Source organism: Rhea americana, unplaced genomic scaffold, assembly GCF_003343005.1.
Source record: "Rhea americana isolate MKP2758 unplaced genomic scaffold, rheAme1 scaffold_50, whole genome shotgun sequence".
NCBI classification, from domain to species: Eukaryota; Metazoa; Chordata; class Aves; order Rheiformes; family Rheidae; genus Rhea; species Rhea americana.
In genome coordinates, this window is record NW_028186646.1 from 1,978,830 (window position 1) to 2,003,995 (window position 25,166).

Consider the following 25,166-nt stretch of genomic DNA (forward strand, 5'->3'; position numbering starts at 1 on the left):
AGAGAGGGTTTTAAGCTTTGAAGAGGAAGATCTGTATAAGCAAAAAGATAAATGCATTCATGACTGAATAYATTTAGTCTAAAAGTGTAAGACACTCTCAGAAGAGTCAAACCTTAAAAATGGCATATATTTAGCAAGGGACATTAAACAAAATAATAAAAAAAAGCCTTTTATTAATGTGAACATAGAAAATGAAGAAAATTTGATGATTATCTTTAAAAGTAGTGGTGGTAGTAGGAAAGAAAACCTGGAAATTAAGGCCATGGATGTGTTTGTTTTATTTTCACTTCCCAGAAAAAAAAAAAGAAATATTATAGGAAATTATAGACTATTAAAATCATCTAGATTAGTGGCAGCCCTAATGTTTGTAGCTGGTGGGGAGCTCAGCTGAAAATTTTGTAATAGACTTGAATGCATGTATGAATGTGTGTGTGTGTGTGTGTGTGTGTGTGTGTGTGTGTGCATATAAAGGCAGTGAAGATATAAAAAAGCAATAGCACACAAAACAGAAACATTATAGCTTACTATCTAGATAATATTCCCAAAGGCAAGACTATTAAATTGTTATACATTCTAAATGAGAAAAAAATGCCCGCTGSCCTGTGTAGGACCCTGTCAGTGCACCCATTTCTATGTTCAGCCCAAGTTGCCACATACCCGTCTCTGTGAATTTGGGGATAAGCTGGCTAAATACTCWTGTAGGGCTACTGCACAGGAGCAAGACTGCAAAGAACTCTGTAGTACATTTTCTAAACCATTTTTAAAATTATAAAAAGTGCTTCATTCAGCTTCATTGTAAAAATAAGAATTTAAGCACACAGTTATACAGTAAATTCTCATCATTGACTCTACAAATAAGAGTAGAGTCTTACTCTTAAGCATACCTAATGTCCTCCCACCTACCTCTTTATATGCTTAGGCCAAATTGTCGTAGGCTCAACTCTACGACTTTGGGGCTACCAGGGAAATCTGCAGCGGGTGCTACCRCGCAGGAGCAGTGTACTTCCTCTTCTGGCATGCTGTGGAGCCAGGCTTGCTAGGATGTGTATCATCTACACTCAGCACGAGAGAGAAGTAGGACTCAGAGGATTTTACCAAGGGTTATACTGCTCTGCTGGGGATGGACATCACTACCCGCAAGGTAAGATTCACCCTTGAWGTAGACCATAACAAGAAATGACTAACAGCCAAAACAGATTTGTCAAGAAAAAGTCACACAAAGTCAATCTAATTTTCTTCTGCAATTAATAAAGAGAATAGGTAAATAGACAAGTAGTAGACACACACATCATGCTAGTAAGCTTTTTAAACCATCTTACAGGGTRTTCACTTAAGTAAACTGAGACATTGTAGTCTAAATGAAACTAGTATGAGATGAATGTAAATCCTCATAAAGCTATTCTCAGAGGGTGTCTACGAAGTCTTCTGAGTGAGGTTTCTGTTGCAAATGTTTATCTACAATTCAGATGATATAAGAGGGAATAGGTTAATTAATTGCTCAGATACTATCATCGGTTTTTCTGTGTGTGTCTGATTAAAATGATAAAAAAATGAAGAAAAATGGGATGCAATTCAAAATGGAAAAATGAAATTTTATTCACAAGTAAGAAAATTATTTTCATACTTACAAGATGGAGAACCAATAATTATTTTAAAACATTGTCAGAACAATTTGTGGGTCATACAGTGATCAGAAACTGAACTTAACTGTGTCTTACTGTTGCAAACATTCAAATAACTTTTTGGGATGTCTGAGCAGAACACCTGAAGTAAAACAAAAGAAATAATCTGACAGAGTAGTCAATGGTTGGAGAGTATTCTCAGCCAGAATAATGTTCCTRGTTTTGATCACTGCACTTTACAAATGATGTGACCACCTGAAAAGAGGCAAGATAAAAGCAACRTGGATGCTCAGATCTCTACAAAAGGTGGAATGCTACAAGGAAAGACTAAGAAAACTGGGGTAATTTAGGCTAGAGAAAATAAGATATAGGGAATAGATGATAAAATAAAAAGAATACATTAAAGTAAAGAGGAAGGGAATAATATGTTCCTCATATCCACATCGAAGGAGAAGTAATTTATTTGWGCAGTAGTGAGTGATGCTTAGGTTAGACATTAAGAAAAATATATTACATATAGGTGAAGCACTGAAATAGGTTGCTTTAAAGTCTCCAGAACTGAAAGATTTTAATAATGTTACGTAGATATCAGTGAAGAGTGACAGAAATATATATTTATCCTGCTTTGGGACATTGAGATTGTTTAGGTGAAAATACTTTCCAGTCCTTTTTRTCTGTGGAATAGAAAAAGGATATCAAACTGTGAGATTTTGGATTGTCTCTCCACTTAGAGTMATGGCAGCAAAAATCCCAACCATTTTAGGATGGAATTTGACACAACATATGTGTGTTCTTGTTTTTCTGTGTTTCTACAACATGCGATATTGCATTCTTTTTTTTTCTACAAAAAAATGGCCTTATCTGAAGCYAGCAGAAGTCAGTGGAAAATCTCAGGCTTCAGTTGGGTTTTATCAAATAATTTTGAGTACTTGAGCATGAACAGAAAAATGAGGTTGAAATGATTGAAAAATGAGATACTCTGTCTTCAGAATTGGTCAGAATATTTTCTCATTTTTAAAAATTGGATTTCAAGTGTACTTCCTARTCTGAATTTTAAGGTATTATTTCCTATTGTATGTAATRTTTAATTAAATATTAAATAAATAAATATAAAATAAATACTAAATATTACAATAAATATTAAATATTACCTATATAAGGTAATATTTCCTATTACAAATATTTATTTATTTAGAATATGAACAAATTCCTTTGAAGGATTAGTGCTGAAGATTTTAACTTCCATAGTTTTGAAAAGGTGAGGGATCTCCAAAGATCAAGGGTTTTCACCAGTAGTTTGGATTAAACTTCCAATGTGTAAAGCAGAAGAGCATTCAGCCTATGAACGACCAAAGTTCCTCCAAAGTACATGGTATTTATCAAGGAAATAGATGAAAAGTATAAATGTATGTTATCACCAAATCATATCTGTACCAGTTTATGAAAGGGGATGTTTGAAGCACTGGCTCTCAAAATTGTCAGCCTATTTTTCCRTCAGTAATATCCAAAGCTACAAGATCAACAATATACAATTTCTTTGCTAGACAGTGGTCTGAGTTTGTCCTCTGTATCATTCTTCACTATGATACTAGTATATTGTAGGCTTTACATATTAGTTATATATATCTATAGAAATTACTGTCTTTACCTCATCTGTTTTCAARTGCAAATGGTCTGTGTTATAAAAAAGAGGAGTGTTAGCCCCCCCTTTTCTRGAGGGGATAAATTTAGAAATTATGTGTTTCATAAATAATATATAAATCTCATTTTTAATTTCCCTTGAATTACCCTTCAAAGAGACTTACTTCTTTCTTAGTATGAATTTCCACTTTAGAATAACTTTTGTTTTGTAGGATGTATGTACATTAAYGTTTATTTCAGATCAGACATGCACTTTTGAAAAGAATTTCCCAATTCWCCTCACTTTTGTTCATACCACAGAGTCTTAGAGTGAACAGAGTGAATTCCTTACGGATGAAGCTGGAGTGGGAGATGCTCTCCAAGGAGCACATGCAACATAATAAAAGMATTTAGTTCAAAAGATCAAGTCACAGGCAGTGTGAAATAAAACATCCGACAACACATATAGTGAAATCATAAGGTCCTCAGGGCATCAACTACTGCAGCCCCTAATGACTATAYGATAGTGTATTACATCTGTCTCAGTACTAGATTTTGTTTATCAGACCAACATTCACTGGAAAAAGTGGGGAGAGAGAACTTACTATTATCCTATCAAATGAAAACTGGGACAAAGATACAATAAAGTATAGTACTGATGTCATCAATATTCATTCTCCATTGATTAAATGTTTTGAGCTTTATAAAAATGCTATTAGATTCTGTATCCAATTAATCTGATAGTATAAAAATCATATATCCTGATCCTCTGACAAAACTGCCTATTTTCATTAAGTTTCTAGCTTCCTAGTCTAAACTTCTCTACAGTACCATGATATACCTAAGATGCCCCTTTCCTAATCAAAGAACTGGATTTTATAATCACAGTTCTTTGGGTGACATGCATTATTAATAACTCTGCAATTATTTTCTCTTCATTCATGTTCTCCATCTCAGTCTTCTGAATTTACCTGCTGTCTTTCATTCTGTGTTGAGCCTTGATCCTGATATGAGATTTCAATGGGGTCTCTCAAAGTGTAGCATATATAAGAAAATTTACAGGATTTTGGACTGTTACCCTTTTGGGGGATGCTCTCTATTTTTGTCAGCTTTATGAATACTGTTTGGAACCTTAGGACAGTGATTTCTTCAGGGTTTATGGTAATGCAAATAATTAATATTGGTCACAACAATAAGATAAATTRTTTCCTCATTATGGGGAGCTTCAGTTCATCTCTGTATAGGTAAGTAGTGAAAGTTTTGTGTTTAGTGCTTGCTCAAATGGCAGTTAAAATACACATAGTCCCGGTACTTCTTCCTGTCTTTCAATGAAATAGGGAATAAAACAATCTCTTCAGAAAGATACTTTTTTCTCCCGGTTTTTCCTACAGGAATTGCATCCATAGTGCATTGCCTTTATTTGCCTCAGTTTCTGTCTTGAAAATAGGAAGATAGCCACTCTTGCCTTTCTCACAAACTAGTGAAGACTTCAGAGAAAYAGCCAAGAATCTGGTAATAATGTCCTTGAGTAAAAAGCTTACACCCTAAAAATTTTATCTCTGTGGAGAAATGAAAAATTTCAGACCTATGTTATCAACAAGCTGATGAAATAAGGACTCGATAAGTAGATAATGAGGTGAATGGAAAACAGGCTGAACTACTGGTCAAAAAGGGTTGCAATCAGCTTCATGAAATCCAGTTGGAGGCAGTCACTAGCAATGTACCCCAGGGATCAATACTGGAGCCATTAGTGTTTGACATCTTCACTAATGACCTGGGTGAGGGTTCTGAGTGAACCTTCAGCACTTTGATTYACAGATGACACCAAACTATGAGGTGTGGCCGATGAACCAAATGGTTGTGCTGCTATTCAGAGGGACCTCTGTAAGTTGGAAAAATAGGTTGAGAGGAACCCCATGAAATTCAACAAAGAGAAGCGCAAAGTTCTGCACCTGGGCAGGAATAACCTCGTGCCCCGACACAAGCTGATGGTCCCCTTGCTGGAAAGAAGCTTTGTGTGAAAAGACCTGAAGGTGCTAGTGGATAGGTTGCATAAGAGCCAGAAATGTGCCCTTACAGCATAGAAGGCCCTTGGGCTGTATGGAAAGGAACATTAGGATCAGCCAGCATGTTAGAGGAGGTGATCCTTCCCCTCTGCTCAGCACTGATGGGACACTTCTGGAGTTCTGTGTCCAGTTCTGGCCTCCCCAGTACAAGCGAGATGTGGACATATGGGAGTGCGTGCAGCAAAGGGCCCCAAAGGTGATTTTAAGGGATGGATTATGTCTTGTTACCAAGAGAAACTGAGAGAGCTGGAACTGTTGAGCCTGAAGAAGAGAGGGCTCAGGGGGATCTGATCAATAGGTGTAAATATCAGACGAKGAAGAGGAAAGAAAACAGAGCCAGATTTTTCTTAGTGGTGCCCAGTGACAGGCCAACAAGCACAACAAACTGAACATACAAGAAATTCTATTTAAATATAAGAGAATACCTTTTATTGTATGGCTTTTTGAACACTGGATGTGTTTAATTCTCTGGTTGTCCAGAAAGGTGGTAAAATCTCCATCCTTGGAGATACTCAAAACCTGATTGAACGTAGTCCCAGACAACCTGCTCTAGCTGACCCTGTTTTGAGCAAAGGGACTGGACTAGATGACATCCAGAGGTCCCTTCCAACCTCTATTCTGTAATTCTGTGACTCAGAAAGTRCTTTTCAGAAAGAAAAAAGAATTTATCAGAGAAATATCAGAGATGTATCAGGGATATTGTATCAGAGAGAAAAAAAAACAAACAAAAAATTGCATATGTTTGCCTTCTTGCAGAGCACATTGGCCAGAAATTTTAACTTTTGCCTTAGGGTAGCCACAAATCAAAACATCTGAGAATGTGTTTTGAGAGAAACTGATTTACAATGTAGGCAGCAAGGCTGACTTTGGGATGAGATGTGAGGCTGTTCATAAAAGCTTACCAGAGAATGCCTTGCATTTAAAAGMATCAGTTCATAAAAGGGAAGGATCTTTCAGCTGTTCTCTGCTACCACCTGTTGCCTTTGAATTTTTAGCAACTATTTTTTTTTCATATCATCTTTCACTTGTTTAGTTTGCATTTGGGATGTTTAATAGTTAACAATATAGTCTTTCAGCAGTCAAAGCAATCCTGTCTGTAGTAAGTAATGGTACTTCATTGCTTCCTTKCTTTTCTCTTTCTTGCCTTATTCTCCATTCTCCTGTTTCATGTGTCTTTCTGATTCATTTTTGCTTTACTTAGGACATTTACTTGCATGCTGTATATTTGTTTTCTTTCTCTCTTGTACTTAAATTTTATATTTTATTTTCATTTTCTTTCTCTTTTGAAATCTGTTAGTCTTCAATTTTGGATCAGTTCTCAGTTCTTACTTAGAAACTAAGTCCTTAGTCCTCCATTTCATTTATAGGATTTTATGATCTGMTATTGGACTATATTTGCCCCCAAGCTCAATTTTGCAAGTAGATCTGTAGTAAACTGCATTAAGTCTATTAGTCAGTGAAGGTGTATCAACCTCAGAAAATACTTCAGCTGGTTCCRGGTATTTTTACTTTTTATGATAGTGGATATTTCAGTACTTACTGTGTTTTCTCTTTTTTGGTTGTTTTAAGCTTCTTAATTTCCTGAAAATCTGATTTTTTTAAAAAATATTTTTCCCTCAAGTATAAATCACTTTGTTTTTCTTGTGTTTCTACTGAAGGAGAATTTCAGAATCAAGACCTCAAGAGCACTTTTAAGARTGGGCATCACAGTTAGATCTTTTTATTCCATCCAGCATCTTTATGATTTGATTAGGAGAAAAAGATATAAATGTTTCCTTTTTAGTTGTTCTAGTTGCTACATTTTTTCAGTCTTTTCCTTCATACATAAAAATCTTGCCTCTTGGTCAGCTGTCCTCTCTGTTCCAGCAGTCCAATGACACATATGAATTGAAATGAAACAGGACCCTCAGCTTCTATACTCCAGCTTCTGTAGACTGATTAGTAAAGACACAAAGGGAAGAGAAAAGGGAAGGAAATTTCTCTAAGCTTCTTCCAGGAGAGGTTTATCTACATCTGCTAATTCAAAAGGAAGAAGTGTTCCTGGGAACTACRTTCCTCATTCCATGAGAGGTGAATTTGATTTAAGTGTTGACACCGTGATGGGGTTCTTTGCTGGCATCAAAGGGTGTCTTCAGAGCCAAATCTCTTTCCAAGGGCAATGACCTATATGTGGAGAGTTCACTGTGGAAGCAGAATSAGCCCTTTGAGAGCTTAGGATTTGATCTGGTTTTGTTTTGTTTGACATATTTTTAGTTACATTTGGGAAAGCAGCCTATGCCTGCAGCACTAAGTATCCACTTTATACTAATACGTAACTACGGTGGCTGAAAGACGTCTTTCTTTAAATTTTCTGTAGCTACAAGCTACCATTCTAAACATAACCTATTGCCCCACGCATTGCTCTTCTCAGTTGCGTTCCTCTCTTGAGTGTTATCTGAAAYGCTTGTTACAAAAGCCAGTGCCAAAGACAGCCACAAAAAATCCAAGATTTTTAGTGAAGCACTAAGTGCCATGGAATGGACTGCAGAAAATCTAATGATAAACGTTGATTATTATGTTTTGTTTTTCTGCTTCATGTTTCTAGTAAGTTGATTACAAAAAAAATAATTGTACAAAAATTCACAGTCAAGTGATAGAAAAGAGGCCTAAGTCTGACAGAAGTAAACTAATTAGAAGATACATTAATATACTTATAATATCAGTGCTACAARTTACTTACAGAAAGTTCTGAAGACTGCTTTTAATGAGCCATTTATATACGATTTACTGTTGGGTCAATTCTAGAATATTTAAGAGCATACATTAATTTGTTTATCTAAGCAGTCTTAGTCAATCTGAGATAAATTTTCACATGACCGATATTGCCATTGTGCAAAAATACTTTCAGGCTTAAGATATTAGATACAGGTTTATATTAGAAAGATGTAGAATTTACTGAAGAAAAGAAAGCAACATATTCCAAATAATAGACATRTTTTATAAACAATATTTATTTTAATTCAGATTTTTTTGTATGTAGAATGACCTAAATAYATTAGTCATTATTACCTCTTTAACTGCATATTCAGATTAGTACTTGCTTATTGTCATATAAAGAAAAAAATAATGGAAGGGGAGATTCTCCTTCGTTACTCCCCAGTAAAAACCTCTGTTTTCAATTATACCTATGCATCTATGCAGCCATTTAAACAGACAGAGAAAAAAGAATTTTCTTCTAGATTTATTAAAAAAGTCTTCTATTCAGGAAACAAAAAGCAAACTGTGAAGCACATTCTTTATCATAAGCCTATTCCTAATATGTGTTAATTTGGGCAATGGATGAGTCATGAAATGACACCTTAATTATTTCAACCAGAAACTTGACATCTTATTTTTCATTTTCATGGCTGATCCTTTTGTACCCCATGTATAAGTTTAAGCTTTCGGACAAAACTASTGTACAGAGACTATAAAAGTAGAAGTAAGCTAGAAGCTAGCCCCTGTGAAGGGAATCTCGGAGAGTTGTGTGCATCACTGATTTGATTTACAAGTAGTGATAAAATCATGCTATGGTTGCCTGCCTGGCATTTACTCCGTTCATTGCCTCCTGCTAGTTTTCTTAGAGGTGGAGAACTGCAGTTGCCACCGGGAGCACTTCTGCCATCTCCCAAGGCTGGTGGCTGCTGCCRGACCCGCGGTGTGGTTTCGGCGGGGAGAAGGTGCCTGGCACGCTGGGCCGAGCAGTGGGCAGAGGCCGCAGGGTGTTCTCAGGAGCTCCACGCTGAGGGGGCTGTTAGTAGTCTGGAAAGGAGCCAGGTTGTCCTAGCTTGAAAAATAAAAGTCTTTGAGATTGCAGGCCAATTACAGAGGGTAATATGCACTTTTAATATTTGCATATTTTAATATGCAAAATAAAACTGCAATATAAGTGTTGGATGCTGAAAGCAAACCACTGACAATCAATTCCCTGTCCTGTTCTCTTCCCATTTTATAGACATTTCAAAATTAAGAGAAAATCACTGAAGAGTTCAGYCACACTGAGTTACCTGAATATTGTRGTRCAGAACCAATAAAACCTCATAAGATCCAAAACTGTTATTTTAAAAAATCTTTTTCATATAACACTGACTTTGAACTAGGAATGGACTTGATGCAAAATCCTAGACCTGGAGCTGTAAGTGTGTTGAGTTTTGGATGTAAATCTGAATTCCAAGTTAGCAGCTACTGCTTGTGAGATATATTTATAAATTATCTGAAATAAATCCTAAATTCAAGTATCTCCCCTTGAGGAAAATTGAAATAATGGTATAGTTTCTCTTCTAGGYAGCTTAGTGCTTCTATTTTTAAACTCTCAGCCAGAAATCGCCACATTCTTCTTTGGGTTAAGAGCTGGATGAAAATCCATTAACATTCCATCCATTTATCTTATGAGCAGATCCCTGGAGTCGAACGTAATCATTCAGGGGACACTTCTCTCTCTGATGGTATCAACCTCTGCTCTGGTAGACACCCGGAGAGCAGAAAAAAATGGTACCTTACCTTGTTTCCACTAAACTCTGTGGCTTACCTGTTCAAATGTACACAAATTTTACTCCTCTTGGTAGCGGCGTATGCACAAAGAATATCTGACTGAAAATTTCTCATCTACTTACATTTTATGTTTTCATTCTCTTTTGGTAGAACTTAAAATTTTTATTGTTAATTRTATAGAAATGTAAATTATACCTTGGCTTTTAGGGTTTTACTATATTAGTATACCATATTTATATGAACACATGTCTCAGTGCAATGAGAATATCCCATTCTTTACACCCATAAGATGACTTTCAGGAAAGAAAAATCTTGTTTTCTGAAGTCCAGTAAACATTATCAGTATTCTTTTTAAATATATTGTTACCAAATCCTAAGTTTACTGGATATATTTACAAATAAGAGAAGTAATCCTCTGGAAAAGGTAGAAGATTTCATGTAAAAAGATAATAGTGAGTCACAATCGTCATCCAGAGTGAATATCTACAATTTACAGATACTTCTTTATTGTAATTGGAAAATTATTTTTCTCTTCTTTTTTGATTTTTGATGAACTTTTCTGAATTCAAAGTCAGGATTCTTTATTGATTACATGGTGTGCATTTCTGGGGAAATTAACGATATCTTATAAAAATCAATACAATTAATATCAACATTTCAAATAATAAATGATAATGACTCCTCTACCTTTCTTTAACATTATCAGACTTGACACTCAATTAACCACTTAACTTGTCCTTTGTAGCAAACCTTTGCATCAGAGTAGCTTTGTACAGAATTGACTGTTTCTATTGTAATGCAACCTGCTGGCACACATACAAACATGCATAAACTTTTAATATGCAGCATTGCAGACATGCAAGTTGTCTTTTTTTGCATTGTAGCTAAAGAAGATTCCCTTAATTACTGCAGTGGTACTAAAACTAAGCACCATCAGGTAGTTATATATATGATGTAGTATAATTACTCTCCACAGGGACATAATTCCTTTAAAGTCCTAGCCACTGCGGGAAAGGTGGAAAATTTATGGAGTCCCTTGTGTTGGAAAACTTTCAGTATATAGGAGGATGCAATAACTGATAAAAAACTCCACCTTGTCTGAAGCCTAGGCCTATTTTGTCTGTTCCTATACTGTTAACATTTTTTTTTTCAGCAGCTGGCCATAAGTTGTTGCTCCATTGAATCTCTCATAGTCATCCAAGAAAAGTGCCTCTGAAGGTCTGCTGAAAAGAAGCTCTAACTCTACTAGTAAGCAATGCAGGTCTATTAGCAATCTGCGGGTCTATCTTCTATTTACGCATATTCCACACAAAATTTTAAAGGGGAGAAAATAATAAAGAAAATAATAATAAATAATAAATAATTATAATTTATAATAATAAATAAATAATAAATAATAAATAATAATAAAGAAAATAATAAAGAAAAAAATAATAAATTTTCACAATAAGAAAAGCTAAGTGCTTAACTATGAATCCAGTCTGCTTTTCCTTTTTTGAAGATGAAAGTCTATCAGCAGTGGATTTTCCAGCATCTTACATGAGAGTCTAATGGTCTGAGAAGCCACACAAGAGCTGGAAGCCTTGAATTGTACCCAGTCTCAGTAAAATGAATCCCACACCTCTGAAGGTTTCGCTGTCACCTGAATGAGATGCTCTATATTAATTTCTTCTGTCATCAGAACTGTCTGTTATGTCATCTGTGTTTTCAGTAAGAGCTCACTAGAGATTACTAGATATGCGCTTTACTGATATTTATTGGTAAAACARAAATATCAATAAACTAAATATCAGAGAGATGACAATGTTGCTCATTCTCATCTATTTCAATGCAGACAGCACATGAAGACATTTGAACTTCATTAGTGTTGGCAACAGGTGAAGAAGGTTTGTGTGCAAACCAGAAAGATTTTTTATTAATCTATTGATCACAGAAACCATCTTTTTGCAGTTTTCTTCACATAGTTGATGAGATACTGTAGACACTATGCAAAGTGAGTTACACATAGAACTCCCTACCCAGGCTTGGGACACTTTCTACAGTGGACCTTAGAGGCTGCCATCTTCTWAACCCATGCTATTACTGCCTAGGTCTAACCAGTCTAGCTTCTAAAGAACACTTTCTATTAAAATGCAGTGATTTAGTAAAAAAAAAAAAAAAAAAAAAGAGAGAGAGAGAGAGAGAGAAAAGAAAAAGAAAAAAAAGAAAAAGAAAAAAAAGGAAAGAAAGAAAAAGAAATTGGACTGGGACCTAATCTGGCTCCTTGGACCCAAGCTCTCTCAACTCTAATATACAAACGTAAGGAATCAAAGTTAACAAATGGGGCAACCGGGTAAAATGCGGTGTAAATAAACATCAGCAACACTCCTAAAGAAAGAATTGCCTATGAATGCATGCATATCTAATGTGTGTAATACTTTACGAAAAGGGCAAGAGAAGTATGAAGTTCATAAACTAGCATTCAAAAGTTACCGTAATTTGTCCACTTATGCATATGTATTAGATATGATATGAAGCACTAAGATTTTATACAATTTTCCATACACTCTCATATTGTTTCGTACATATAAAGGGAAATGTTTACTTAATAAGTAGATATTCAAGAATTTGTTTCCCCCAAGTGGCCCAGAGCTTTATTTATTGCAGGAAARTAAGTCCCTACTCTAAAGGCAGAATTATTAATTTTCTCAAGGACTAAGCCCTACAAAAAACATTTTAGTTTCAATTTTACACACCAGAATATCAACTCATGTACAACAGAGACTATCCAAATCTATCCAAGCCTTCCTAATGAAATATCTATTAAAGCAGAAAAATTTGGAAAACTACATGAGGTCATTCCTTAGGAAAATGTCCTCCAAGGAAGCACTCCTTAGGGAAAGAGRGAAGTTTGAGTCAAATTTAATGAAAGGAAATGCCATAAGTCTTCCCATTGGTTCATACTTATCCTTGTCTAATTCTATACATAATGCAATTTTAAATCAATCTACTATCTACTGCTGCAATTTCCATCTACTAGAAATTAAAATCCAGTTGTTACCTCATGCAAAATTGTTCTGTTTACAGATACTTCATTTATGATTAGAATATCAGAATTGTAATTGAGCAAACTAGTTATATTCATTAATAATACACATCAATAGAGCCCACTGATCCAAACTCACAGATTTTAATGTCCTTTTACTCTCTCATGCACAGATATTTTACTTCCAAACAGTTTTTTTTTCATTTTTTAAACTTTATTTCTTATTCAACCCTATAACTGGTTATTCAATTCTTAATTAATATTAATAACTCAGCTTATCATGGGGAAAATATTCAGCAAAGTAAAAGCTACATATTGTACACGGCTCATTAAAGTCACGTTACTATAAATATTTGAGAGGATACTTAAAAATATAAATAATAAATAAGTCATTAAACTAGCTTCATTACCTTCCTCATTCAGTATTTTCATAATCCATAAAAAAACATTGTGCTGAATAATTAGGGATGTATTTAATTTTGTGCCTTATTCACCACCACTTATTATATTTACTCTTTMTTACTGTATTTTTAGGAAGTTAAAGTATAGGCACAGGTTAAAATACCTACAAGATGGGTGGAAGGAAGAGTCGATCTGCAAAATAGGTTAAAAAAGATGAAGGAAAATATCTTAGCTGAAATGTGCATGATCTCTTCAGTAAACGCCAGGTACCTATGAGCATGCATTGCCAAATCCACAGCTTGACCTCTGGGACTTGGAACAAAGTATGCAGAGAAAGCAGAAAACAAGGAAAACCTTTAAATTCAGCGATCTTCAACTTCCCTGCCACCCACTGGAAGTCTCAGTCCTGAGTAAGGGAGATTTTCGGAGACAGAGTGCGGAAAGCATGCTTAAAAACACGTTCTGCAGACACCAGTGAAAGGGCTGCCTGAGTAAGCAAGCAGAAAAGGCCAAAGAGAGTCACACTGCTTATGGATATTTAGAAGCTGCTATATATTAATACCAGACACTTGTATTAACCAGAGTTTGCATCAGTGAAACATCCCCAGGAGTTCAACCCAATCAGACGGACCCAATCAGAACTGACCCCTCTCACAAATCAAAAAGACGAATTTTAGAGTAGATTGTGTACTGAGGATGTAAGGATGCTGTGCTCAGATGTGTCCACCGTCTAATTTAGAACAGAAATTTGGATTAAACTTTATCTGCTTCTGAAGCCAAATCCTGATGCTGATACAAAGATTGGGGGGGTTTAGGTCATACCTAAATATGTTAATTAATCATTTTTAGAATATATCGCTAGGGTTACATAAGAAGGAATGCTTGATTTAAAAAAACAAGTTTTTTGTTTTGGTGGTGAAAAGTGGGAATCAGCCTGTCAAGGCTTAAATCAAAGACTAAGTGAAAAAAGACACTATTTCAGGATACGTTTTCCTCAGAAATGGGAGTCTGGGGAAGGCAGAAAGAGGGGAGGCAGCAACTCACAGATGTGGCCCAAATTTTTTTAAGAGACTGCCATCTGAGGCCAAGAAGGGACAGGGGTTGCAGTGTTTTTAAGCCTAAAGCTGCAGGTAGGCTGTATGCATAAGAAACTTTACTGTTGCAGAGAAGGGGACATTATCATCCCTGATATCAGCCTGGCTGCCCAAAATAGCCGGAAGGAGCGTGCTTGCAACACCCAAGCACGCATCTCGGAGCGTAAACGCCCTGTCTCCTTGGTTATCCTCCACTCACTTCAGGGTGACTGGTGGAAAAAACCTTCCCTGTTTCAAGCACCGAACTAATTACTTCTACATTGCTGGACAGAGAAAGGAGCAAAATGCTCAATTGCTTCTGGAGTCTCAGGGGGAGAAGAGTCCTGACTAATATCCCTCTGCCACTGTTAGAGTGACAGGCCAGTTTATAAGCTTCAGCATTGATTAGCTGTTACGCTTTTCCTCTGTGTGCACATAACCACTGGCTGCTTCCAAGCAAGGAACTGAAGAATTACATCTATTTACTGTCACCATATATTTCATATAGCTCCCAAGAAAGACTTCAGTTTGCAACACACCAGCAATCATTTTTGTTGAGTGGCCTTATTATGATTATTATTTGTTGCATGCTGTTGCCAATGCATTTAAACTGAGATCTGGGCCCACCTAAATGACCTTGCAATACACAGAATCACTTCACACCTACAGAGGAAAAGCCTTTTTCTTTTTGATAAGTGGTTCAGATATTTCTGAACAATTAATTATATAGACCATCATTTTCCAACTTCTATCTGCGGATAAACTCCAGATTTTATCAATAAAGTTCAAGTAATCCACCGGAACAAATTAGAAAATTGTTTGGCAACTGAATGCTTTTATTGTACTTTTGATATCCTCATAAATATGCTTTATGTTATATGCCGCTAATTAATATTGCTTTTATTTTATCAATATTTGATAAACAACTAGTGATTTTGTCTCTGGCTAATAATGGAAAAACAATGCAAAAAATAACATAAAAATTATAAACAGAAAAATAAGAATATAAACTATAGAATGCTTTTTGAATTCTAATTTAATTCCCACTTAAAATCAGTTGTTTTAGTGAAGTCACTGACTTCAGAAGGTGTTTTACTGGTTCCTAAAAGCCTTTCAACAGCACAGTCTAAAATTACAAATTTGAATATTGAAATTATATTGGAGTAGTAAGACACTTTGTGCAGATTAATGTATTTAAAGAAATCTGCTCCAAAATATAACCTTACTCATTATAAAAAATCATGTATATTTATACTTGGAAAGCAGGTCCCCTTAGCAGCAGGAAGGTTCAGTGGGGGAATTCATGGTGTAAGAGTATATTGTGTCTGCTAGTTGTGTCTCTCTGGATATGGGGGCCTCACGTGAACATGTTCAAATTGTCCGAGAGTGCATATGCCAGAAACGATTCCATCTAACACAAGCCTCTAAAAGTAAACTCAAAGTATTGCACTTCATTCATTTAAAAGCATTTCTAAGCGGTATGCATAGTTTGAGAATTTAGGAATGTAAAACACTGTGGTTAGGGTGCAGTTGCTTTCCAGCGAGCTTCCAGGTACAATTCAGGAACGGGGTAATTAACTACCTCTGTAATTGTGCTGAATACATACACAGCACAGCAGAACCTTCCTTGAGAACCCAGAGGAGCCCGGAGGAACTCGGTATTTTAGTACTGTTCCCCCATTGCCCTGTGATGTCTATCTCTCATGGAGATTGCGTGTAAGAACAGGTAACCGCTATTGCTCTTTGAACATTTTGTTTCTCTGCATTTGCAGTAATGTCTCGAGGCCTCCTGCTAAGCAGCGGGGCTCCACTCGGCATATTAAGTTCTATGCTTAGGTAAATTAAGAAATTCTTCCTCAAGGAGTTCTCAGATTAAAGAGAGCGTATGAATACAAGAAGCAGACAGGAACATCTCTAGATACTGGCGGGACTGCTCTGACCAGTGCCATCAGCTGCAGTCACAGTGCATCGGCAACTCACCTATCACTTAGGAGTTTTAAGAAGTTTTCATATCAGCAAGTTCAGTGTCCTTTCATTCATTTTGTATGTACAGAACAGCATACAATATCACGGACTTCTGTAGCTGAATGTTTAAAGTGGTTAAAACGTTACCTATTGTTTTAGAGAAATATTGCAGTAGTTCCCAAACATTTTTGTTAATGTTTTCCCCAAAATAAATGAATCTCTTAAAACCTACTTTGGACAGACACTTGCCAGTCAGATTGTCCTTTTTATCACACCAAGGAAGACTTTTAAAAAGGAACAAGGGGAACATAAATCTTATCAAACCCGATAGGCAGAGATAYGCACTTGATACACTCTGACACACAGAGATAACGYGGGCTCCAGAGATGCGATGCTGGGRCACGTGCCGCTCGGCAGGGTGCAACTTCCAGCTTGAACAGCAACAGCTTCACATTCTCCCAAGAAACTGGGCAGGGGGCAAGGAAGGCTGAAAACGGGGAGGGGAGAGGGGGAGGAAGAGAAAAKCTACAGAAGAAATTGCTGCTTCCACCTTAGCACATAAAAAGTTGAGTTCTCTGTCAGTTGCACAGGTGCAAATCTGCTGTTCCTGAAATTGTAGGACTGTAACTGACAGCAAAATGTGGTCTGTCAAAAATAGTTATATTTTGTATGGTAGCCCCCTCACAACAAGCCCTCTCCTTTAGAAACAGCCGTACGAAATTGAATGTTCTCTCCTTGCCTTTTATCAGAGAGTTGCAGTCAGCCAGAGCTCTCTGCACTTTCCCAGGGGTGCCTGCAGACATCGCAAGACACAGGCAGGTCAAGGCACATTAAAACATGAGGCAGTCCTGGACAGATCATACCCAGAATTTACGTTTAATTGTCCTCTTCAGGCAAATGCCCTTGCGTAAATTCAACTTCATGTACATCTATCTACAAGCAAGTTTGTAGCGTTAAAAAGAAATCTCTTTCAAGGATGAATACTAAGTCYAAATAAGATAAGAAAGCCTGGAAGTACAGCCACATTGAGAATCTTTTATTACTATTGCTGATGAGAGAGAACATACAAGCAGAAGCTGAAATAGTGCTTAAAAGGGGGAGATGTATGACCATGAAATAGTCAAAGTTATTTTTGTAAAAGTTTAATATATGGATTTTGTAAGCATTAATTTGCCTGGGCAGATTAAAATGGTCCTATTTCTGTGCTGGCCTTTGCAAATTATGTCAGCTTGTAGCATTTTMAAATGGTCTTAGGCAATATAAGACTCTCATTTTCCAAACAGATTTAAGCTCAGATTTAGAAAAACATCCATAGGTGCCTAAAGGATTGGAGATGAGTTTTTAACATGACTGTTCCATTGACGTCATTAGTGTAGATGACAGTATGAGGAGCATTCACAAAAGCTAGCTTTCATCTAGCRAGGCACATTTCCCAAGCCACCACGAATAGTCAGTGAGAAAGAAAACTCCCCCAGAGAGCGACGTGGAACGAGAGGTGTAKCTGCACTGTGGTGGGTGCTTTCCAGCTCCTGACTCTGAGCACATTTCTTCAGCTAAACCTCACTCTGGGATGACACCATACGTACCCTTCCTTTCCACTCCTGTATTTTTTCCCTGGAAAGAAAACAGAAATTCAAGGGGCGGAAGGGCCCAGAGCACTCAAAAGGGCCAGAGGACAAGACTGGAGGATTGCAGTAGGCCAAAAATAACTCTGTGAACACTGACAGGCAGCAATTAATTGTGGGCGTCCACGAGTGGGAAGGTCTGAAACTGAATCTCTGAAGTGTCCARCACAAGCCTGCTACTTGCTGCCCACAACTGGTAAAGGTTGACTGTAAATTTGTAAATTTTGGTAACACCTGGACTGAGGAGAACTAACACATACTGAATCCTCCAGCTAAGGAGAATGAGGCAGCACCACCAGTTAGGAGACTGATCACACATTGTGCTTCTGCATATAGACTATTTAGATGGAGAAAAGTGGGTTGGAAAGTGGGGAAAAGACCTTAGCAAGGCAAAGAGCCRAGAAATGCACCAACAAATGTGCCAGGGTGCCTGAGAGTGTAACTGAGAGCAGCTGCACAGAACAAAACTTGAGAGGAGTCTCAGCCCGACTTTCCCAGCAGCGACCTGCCCAACGGGAAGGGAAGTCAAGACTGAATTAATGTGGCTCTGGGAAGTGAGTGAATAGGTGAAATAATGAGATAGGGTAAAAGCTCTAATCTCTTGGGGGTCTTAAATATATCCAAGTATCCAAGTCCACTACAGATTGTCATTTATTCTGTCTCACTCATGACAAGGAAGAACGGTGAAAGATACACACACCTTGCATCGTCTTCTGAAAAATGTCTTTCCCTCTTCATTGGTGATAAAAGTAACGAGCAAAGCCAGTCTTTGCTCATGTCAATAGTGCTCTGAATTAAGAGGAAGGAAGGTGACACTCAAAGCCCATAACACAAAAAATCAAATATAGACTAGATAATAACAGTGTTTCGGGCTGAGGCAAAATAGCATAAGATCTGGTTTTGACTTTGACATAACTGACATAACTGAACATGTTTATCATGAGTTCATTAATTAATTATTTTATTGCTCTTCCAAGGGTTAATATTTATTATTTTAAGAACAAAAAAAAAAAAAAAAAAAAAAAAAAAAAAAAAAAAAAAAAAGCTCTCAAGCTCTCAAGCCATATTCATTAACTTTTTGATTGGAGATTTTTTTCAAGTTAGTTTGGATTCAGGTGCACAAAGAAATTCATAGGCTCAGGTGGTTTGGGCTTGAAATAAGGCACAAGCAACAGAGAAAGCTTTGGTTTCAAATTGTTCCTTTTGTTTTGGTTTGGGGAGTCATCTAACTTTCTTACCCCAAACCCCAAACTGCTATAATAAAAGGAGGGATCAAATCTATGGACATTTGAACAACTCTGATCCAGCGTATCTTTAGCTTATCCTCCGAGATTTCCAGCTCCATACAGTTTTCATAATTGCAATGTTCAGTCATCTCATAGACATTATTATTTCAGTGTCTTATTGACTGAGATTATGCCTGCTATTCGTATCTGATAATGGTTCCGATCTTGATTTATACAATTCAGACACTTCACAGCAGCAGCAGCAATAGAAGCGCATTGTAATTATTTTGCAATCTCTTTGTTACCGGTGTCATTTTATCTCTCACCTCTGCATGCTCTTTTTGTACATTCACATCCCATAATATGCACTTAGTATTGGAAACAGGGAGACAACTGTGGAGTGAGAGTCGTGTTAGAGTCGTGTGTTCTGACCTAAGCATTCTGTTATCACCAAAACCCCTTAATTGAAGTTTTTAACTCTGTCAGTCATTCATTCTTCAGTAAGTTTATGTCTGCTGCAGTTGAGCAGGGGAAAATGAGGTGCAAGCTGATTCAGAACGGGCTGCTATTCCCGTTTTACCCTCCTGTCACGCCTTTTCTCTTCCTCTAACAAAGAAGAGCAYGTACTTTAAAGCAATCACTTCACTTTATGCCACTTAAAAATACATATAACATCTCACTGCTCTTGTATGGCTAAAAAAAGAGATGGAAAAAATGGTTTAACATCTGAGAAATGATGAAACATGTCAAGAATACCTATAGCAACCAGGACAAACATTGGCCTTTAAAACATCCAGTGAGAGTAACTCCAGGTAACTTGTTACAGTGTTTCACAAATATAACTAAAAGCTTTTTCTAATTCCTGTATTAAAGGCTTTTTCAGCTTAGGCTGATTCCTTGCCTGGCAGCTGTATAGAATGATTTATTCCTCCTTTTTACATGTTCAGCTTCTATCCATTCCTCCTGCATTTTTATTGCTAGTTTTTTTTTTAAAAAAAAGTTATATTTTTCTAATAAGATGTGTTTTCCATAACCCTTGTGTGTTTCTGTAAATTTTATGAGATTTTGTCCTCAAGGCAGTATGTGATTCATTTATATATTTTTAGTGTCATTATCAAAATTAGGCGTATATTACAACCATTCTCTAAGAAGTTCCTGAAGAATAGACACATTATCTTTTTCACATCTTACCCTGGAATTAGATTTTTGGTTTGTCCAGGTTGAGAGTTGTCCTTTTGGAGGTAACGTTATATCACTGACTGTTATTTTTCTGCTCTAAAATCTGGATTCTTTGGCCATATTACATAGCCCTTCCCAGTTTGCATTTGTATATTTTTTTCTCCTTCCTAGTGTTACCCCTGTAAACTTAATCGTATCGATTTTTGACCCCRTCTCTGAAGTTGTCAGATTTATTTTTGACCTCTCTTCTGATGTACTTTCTGAGAATTACTGCMAACATATTCTACTGGGCAGGAAGAACTATTCTGTATGAAAGCTGTAGRGCATTCCCAGTGGGTAGTCCCAGGAGCAGATGAACACAGACATAACATACAGGAACAGAGGTGAGGTTTATCATATCAGATCGCTTTTTATGCACAAAGCACACTGGAAGTTAACTCTAGTTCTAATTCATCCCTCTGATTTATAGGAAGTTGGCATGGATACTTACACGGGGCAGAAAACTCTCTTTGGTCTCAACTACCTAATGCCATACTTGTGGCTACYATTGTCCGATATCCACATTGCAAACACTATTATACGTGTATCGTGGCTTGACTGTGCTGGAACCAGGCTGATAAGCCGTCTTTGTTGGGTTGCTCCTTTGCTGTGGTTTTGTTTATACCAGTTTTAACTTCAGGGTATGGCGGCAACAGCTTCTGTCATGCTTGCACTGTCCAAGGCTTACTAGATGTCATGCATGATTACTTGATGGAAGTGGAGGGGGCTAAAAGCTTCAAGGTAAAACACAGTTGTGCAGAGGATCGTTTGCTAGCTCTGTGGTGCTATGGGTAGGAGAGTCAATGCAGATATGCATATAAATACAGATTACCTTCACTACGCAGAGCTGTCTGAAAATAAAAGTCAATAAGCTAGTAATTCTGTATGTATAAATATTCATTGTAACAAGAAAAGGTAAAAACAGTATGCAGCAATATGTGGTGATAGTGACAATTTAATTGGTGCAAGGTTGATTTAAATTTAAACTCAAAGTCATAAGCACTAAATTAATCTCTTGTTATAATTAAGTAAGTAGATATCTGAAATGACCTGATGCAGATAAAATTCATCCATTGACTTTWCTGGAAAAGGCCCAATTTATATCACTTGGGGAATCTGCCCTCTCATCAGCACTTGAAGATCTGGGAGGCACTGATATCTGCTGAAATTAATGGGAATTGGTGATATTCTTGGAAACAAACCCTGAAGAGTTGCACTATTTTACCTTGGTACTTTTTTTTCTTTGTAATGTGTTAGCTATTTTTAATGTAAGGTCCAGTGGAAGGACAATATCCTGCAATGCAGCAAAATCTGTTTTTTAATAACAACCACTTCAGTGACAACCACTTTTCCTCCAAGAAAGTTATTCTACAATTTATTGAATAAGATATTGCCACTCTCAGTGAACTGACAACCAGATTACGAAGAATCATCAGAAAATACTTTTCAACATTGCTTTTTATAATATTGGATGAATGTTCAGAAAGAGATCTGGTTTTCCCAGAGTTGAAAAAAGTCAGCCTATAATTTTTTTCCAGAAAAGAAAGACAACACCAATACTGAAGTATTCTCTCTAAAGTTTCTTAAAGTGATGCATTTACATATGTTTTAATGTTAGGCAATCTCTAGCTTTTGGAAAAGAAATACTGAACAGAGATAAAAATTTTATTTTATTATAAACATTACAGAAGTGGTATTGTCTTCTCAAATGTATCTACAGAATATAAAATCCTGTTGATGTATACTAGATTGCATATCTATAATAACTGTAAATGCCAGTTATTTGGTATTCCAGCTCACCTGAAGAAATCTTGTCATTTAAAAAAGATCTATATAATTGTAGAATGGGAACAAGAAGAAARAATAGGGGACTCTCTAGAACATATACTCCATTAATTAACATAAGTAAAGTATTACCAAACGAGCAAGATGCTGCTATTACTGATGCAAAACTGCATGGCTGCCCATACCAGTGTCTAGCAAATTTTGGGTACCYCATCTCGAGGGGAGAGATGAGAGCGTAGCAATTGTTGTAAAACTTCTAATTTCAGACTGTTCCACTGAGCACTGATTCAGCCGTATCTGCACAGGCAGTATGGTAGGGGTAAGTCATACCATAATGACCCGTCTTCTACGGACACTCTCCATGAAACCACAAATGATTGACTCTGAGGACCAACTACTTGGCATCACTGCTGAATAGGTGTCTTTTGCCTAAGTGATAGGTGAAGCACAGCACCTGAAATATCTCTGGGGAAAGGAAAAGTKATAGAGAAATAGCCTGGCTGTGCTAAAGTAATAAGACTATTTCTACAACAGACAATTTTTGATGTTGAATTTTAGTTTTTTGCCATCCAAAGTCCACCTCTAAATTGAAAAAACAGATATCTGTATCTTGAAATAACAACCCATCTCCCTTGGCACAGATAGAGTTACTGCAGCCTTCTATTTATCAGGAGTTTTCTAWAATATAAAGAAAAATCTGGCTTCTGTGAGAAAGAATTTGAGAAAAGAATGGAAAAATAGGAAATAAATCTTCTAGAATTTGATWTCTTACATCTTTATGGTCCACATACAAGATGAGATGTTTCTTTCAACCATCTAATTTGACAGTCAGCTTTTGATGCTGAATTAATACCTTTAATGCTAATTTACTTCACTTTAATTTTGGAGAGCCATTTACTGTATTCCAGGCATGGGTAGCCCAATCCATCAGTGAGGGTACTTACGAATATTTTCTACAGTTGACAAAACATCAGATTCTCTGAACACGTGATGCAGACTCTCTGGCTTTGCATGTGTAATAGGGTTGATGCATCTGGGATGCCTGAGAGGTGCTTGGGTTTGCAAAGACAAACTGCCTAAGCAGTATTATCTCTACAGCTTCCAGACCTACCACACGTCCAGTTCAGAAAAATATGAAAAAATTACTAGTCACCTTACATTATCGACAGTCCTCTAGGCATGGTTTTTATCTTTTGGCACCCCTAAGAGCACTTTTTGGTACTCAGATACTCAGGTACTCAGATAGTGCTTTTTATTTATTTATTTATTTATACTGACAAGATGCAGGGGTTGTCCCACATGCTAGTTTTGGGTCAGATGCTTTGTGGGGGGGGAAATATGCAGATGTAGGGATATCTCTGGGTGAAGGAGGAAGAGAGTAGTTCAGAGCATTGATGAAAGACCTGATGGAAGAGCTACACTTCCACAGTTGTCTCTGGAGTCACTTGGCAAGTTAATTTTGACTGGAGCAGGCCRAGATAGATCTAATTTGTGTATTTTTTAAATGTAGGAAAATGAAGAGAAAAATATTTACTTTAAAGAAAATATTACCCATATTTTTTAACTAAAGTTAATATAACTGTTATATCTCCTTCCAGAATAATTTGCGCAATCAGACTATGACCAAGAAGTTAAGTTTTTTTATTTATTTATTTTTTTTTTAAGGGAGAGGGAGAGAGCTCGTGTTTTGCGAGAAGCCTTTGTGAGAACCTTGTGTACCACCGATCCCGTTTYGAAAGGCTGAACTGTGTGGGGCTTTTGTCTGAGGCACCATGACAGAGCAAAGCAGCAGACATAGATAGTGAACACAGCAGTATTAAACATTAATATCAAACCATATTTGATTCTTTTGAATTTGAAGCAGTCTAATGTCTAGGAAAAAAAAAATAAAGYACAAAAAATCACCGCAGGGTATGGGAGGAACTGGGAATACCTTTTTAGAAAAACTTAACTGACCTGTGTGGAAACCCTCAGCCTTTTCCTGCAGAAGAAGGAARCTCTTAACGCTCTCTAAAAGGGACTCTTAGAGAGAGAGTTTGGAGAAAGGTGCCTAGACATCAGTCTTTTACAGTCTCCTYATCGGAAGCAGTACTGGAGGTGACTGAATAGCTGTACCACCTTTGGTGCCCAAAGATGTCAGCTCAACTGAGCTCTTACAAGAGAATCCAGCCGGCAAATTTCATTCCCTTCTGCCCAGCAACAAGGCGAGTAGTTAGTGTTCATCAGACATTTGAGTTTTAGAGGTAAAGACCTTTCTCTAGCCTTATTCAGCTTATCTCGAATTCCATATATGGAGTATTTTTAAAAGTCCACTAATCCTAAGTGAGCATTCTTTACTAGAAACTTTGAAATAAAAAGGCAGGGTAACTGCTGAACAAAACAGGTGTCCACTTCTTACCTGATTTCCCCCCTGACATTTCAATATCCAGCCTCTCTCAAAAAGTGTAACTGCAGCAGCAGAGATAGGAAGATACAGAGTGACTCTGTCAACTCTGACATTTATTTTGAGTCTTGAAAACAATATTATGCATTTACAGCACAGTCATTTTTCAAACTGATTTTATCCATGTGGACTTTTCCAGCTTTCTTCTTATCATTTGGTAAGACCGCTCTGAGTTTAGTTCACATTTATTTTCCAATGATGCTTCGTAACCCTTTGAAGTTCTCCCATTGAGGAGGAGGGGTTTTGCTCAGCTCTGTGACTCAGTCCATCTAGCTGGTGCTTGTGCATCACAGCAAAGGCCAGTAGATGGTTCAGGTTGCTGATGCTGTGGCTTAGCAGTGGATCACTGAGGAAGGCATATGTTATACATATGTTATCGCATTTAGCAGAGTGCTGAAATGAGTATCTCTATAGATATTCATTGCGATATGTGAGGAAATTCCAGCCTACTAAGAAAAAAAGAATGATTCATTTGGTGCACTTTAAATTCCTTCATATTATCAGTTGTTTTTCCTACTTAGTAATTTTCTTCTGTTAATCAAACAGCCACTATCATCAGTAGGCAACTGACTCATCCAGCCAGTGTT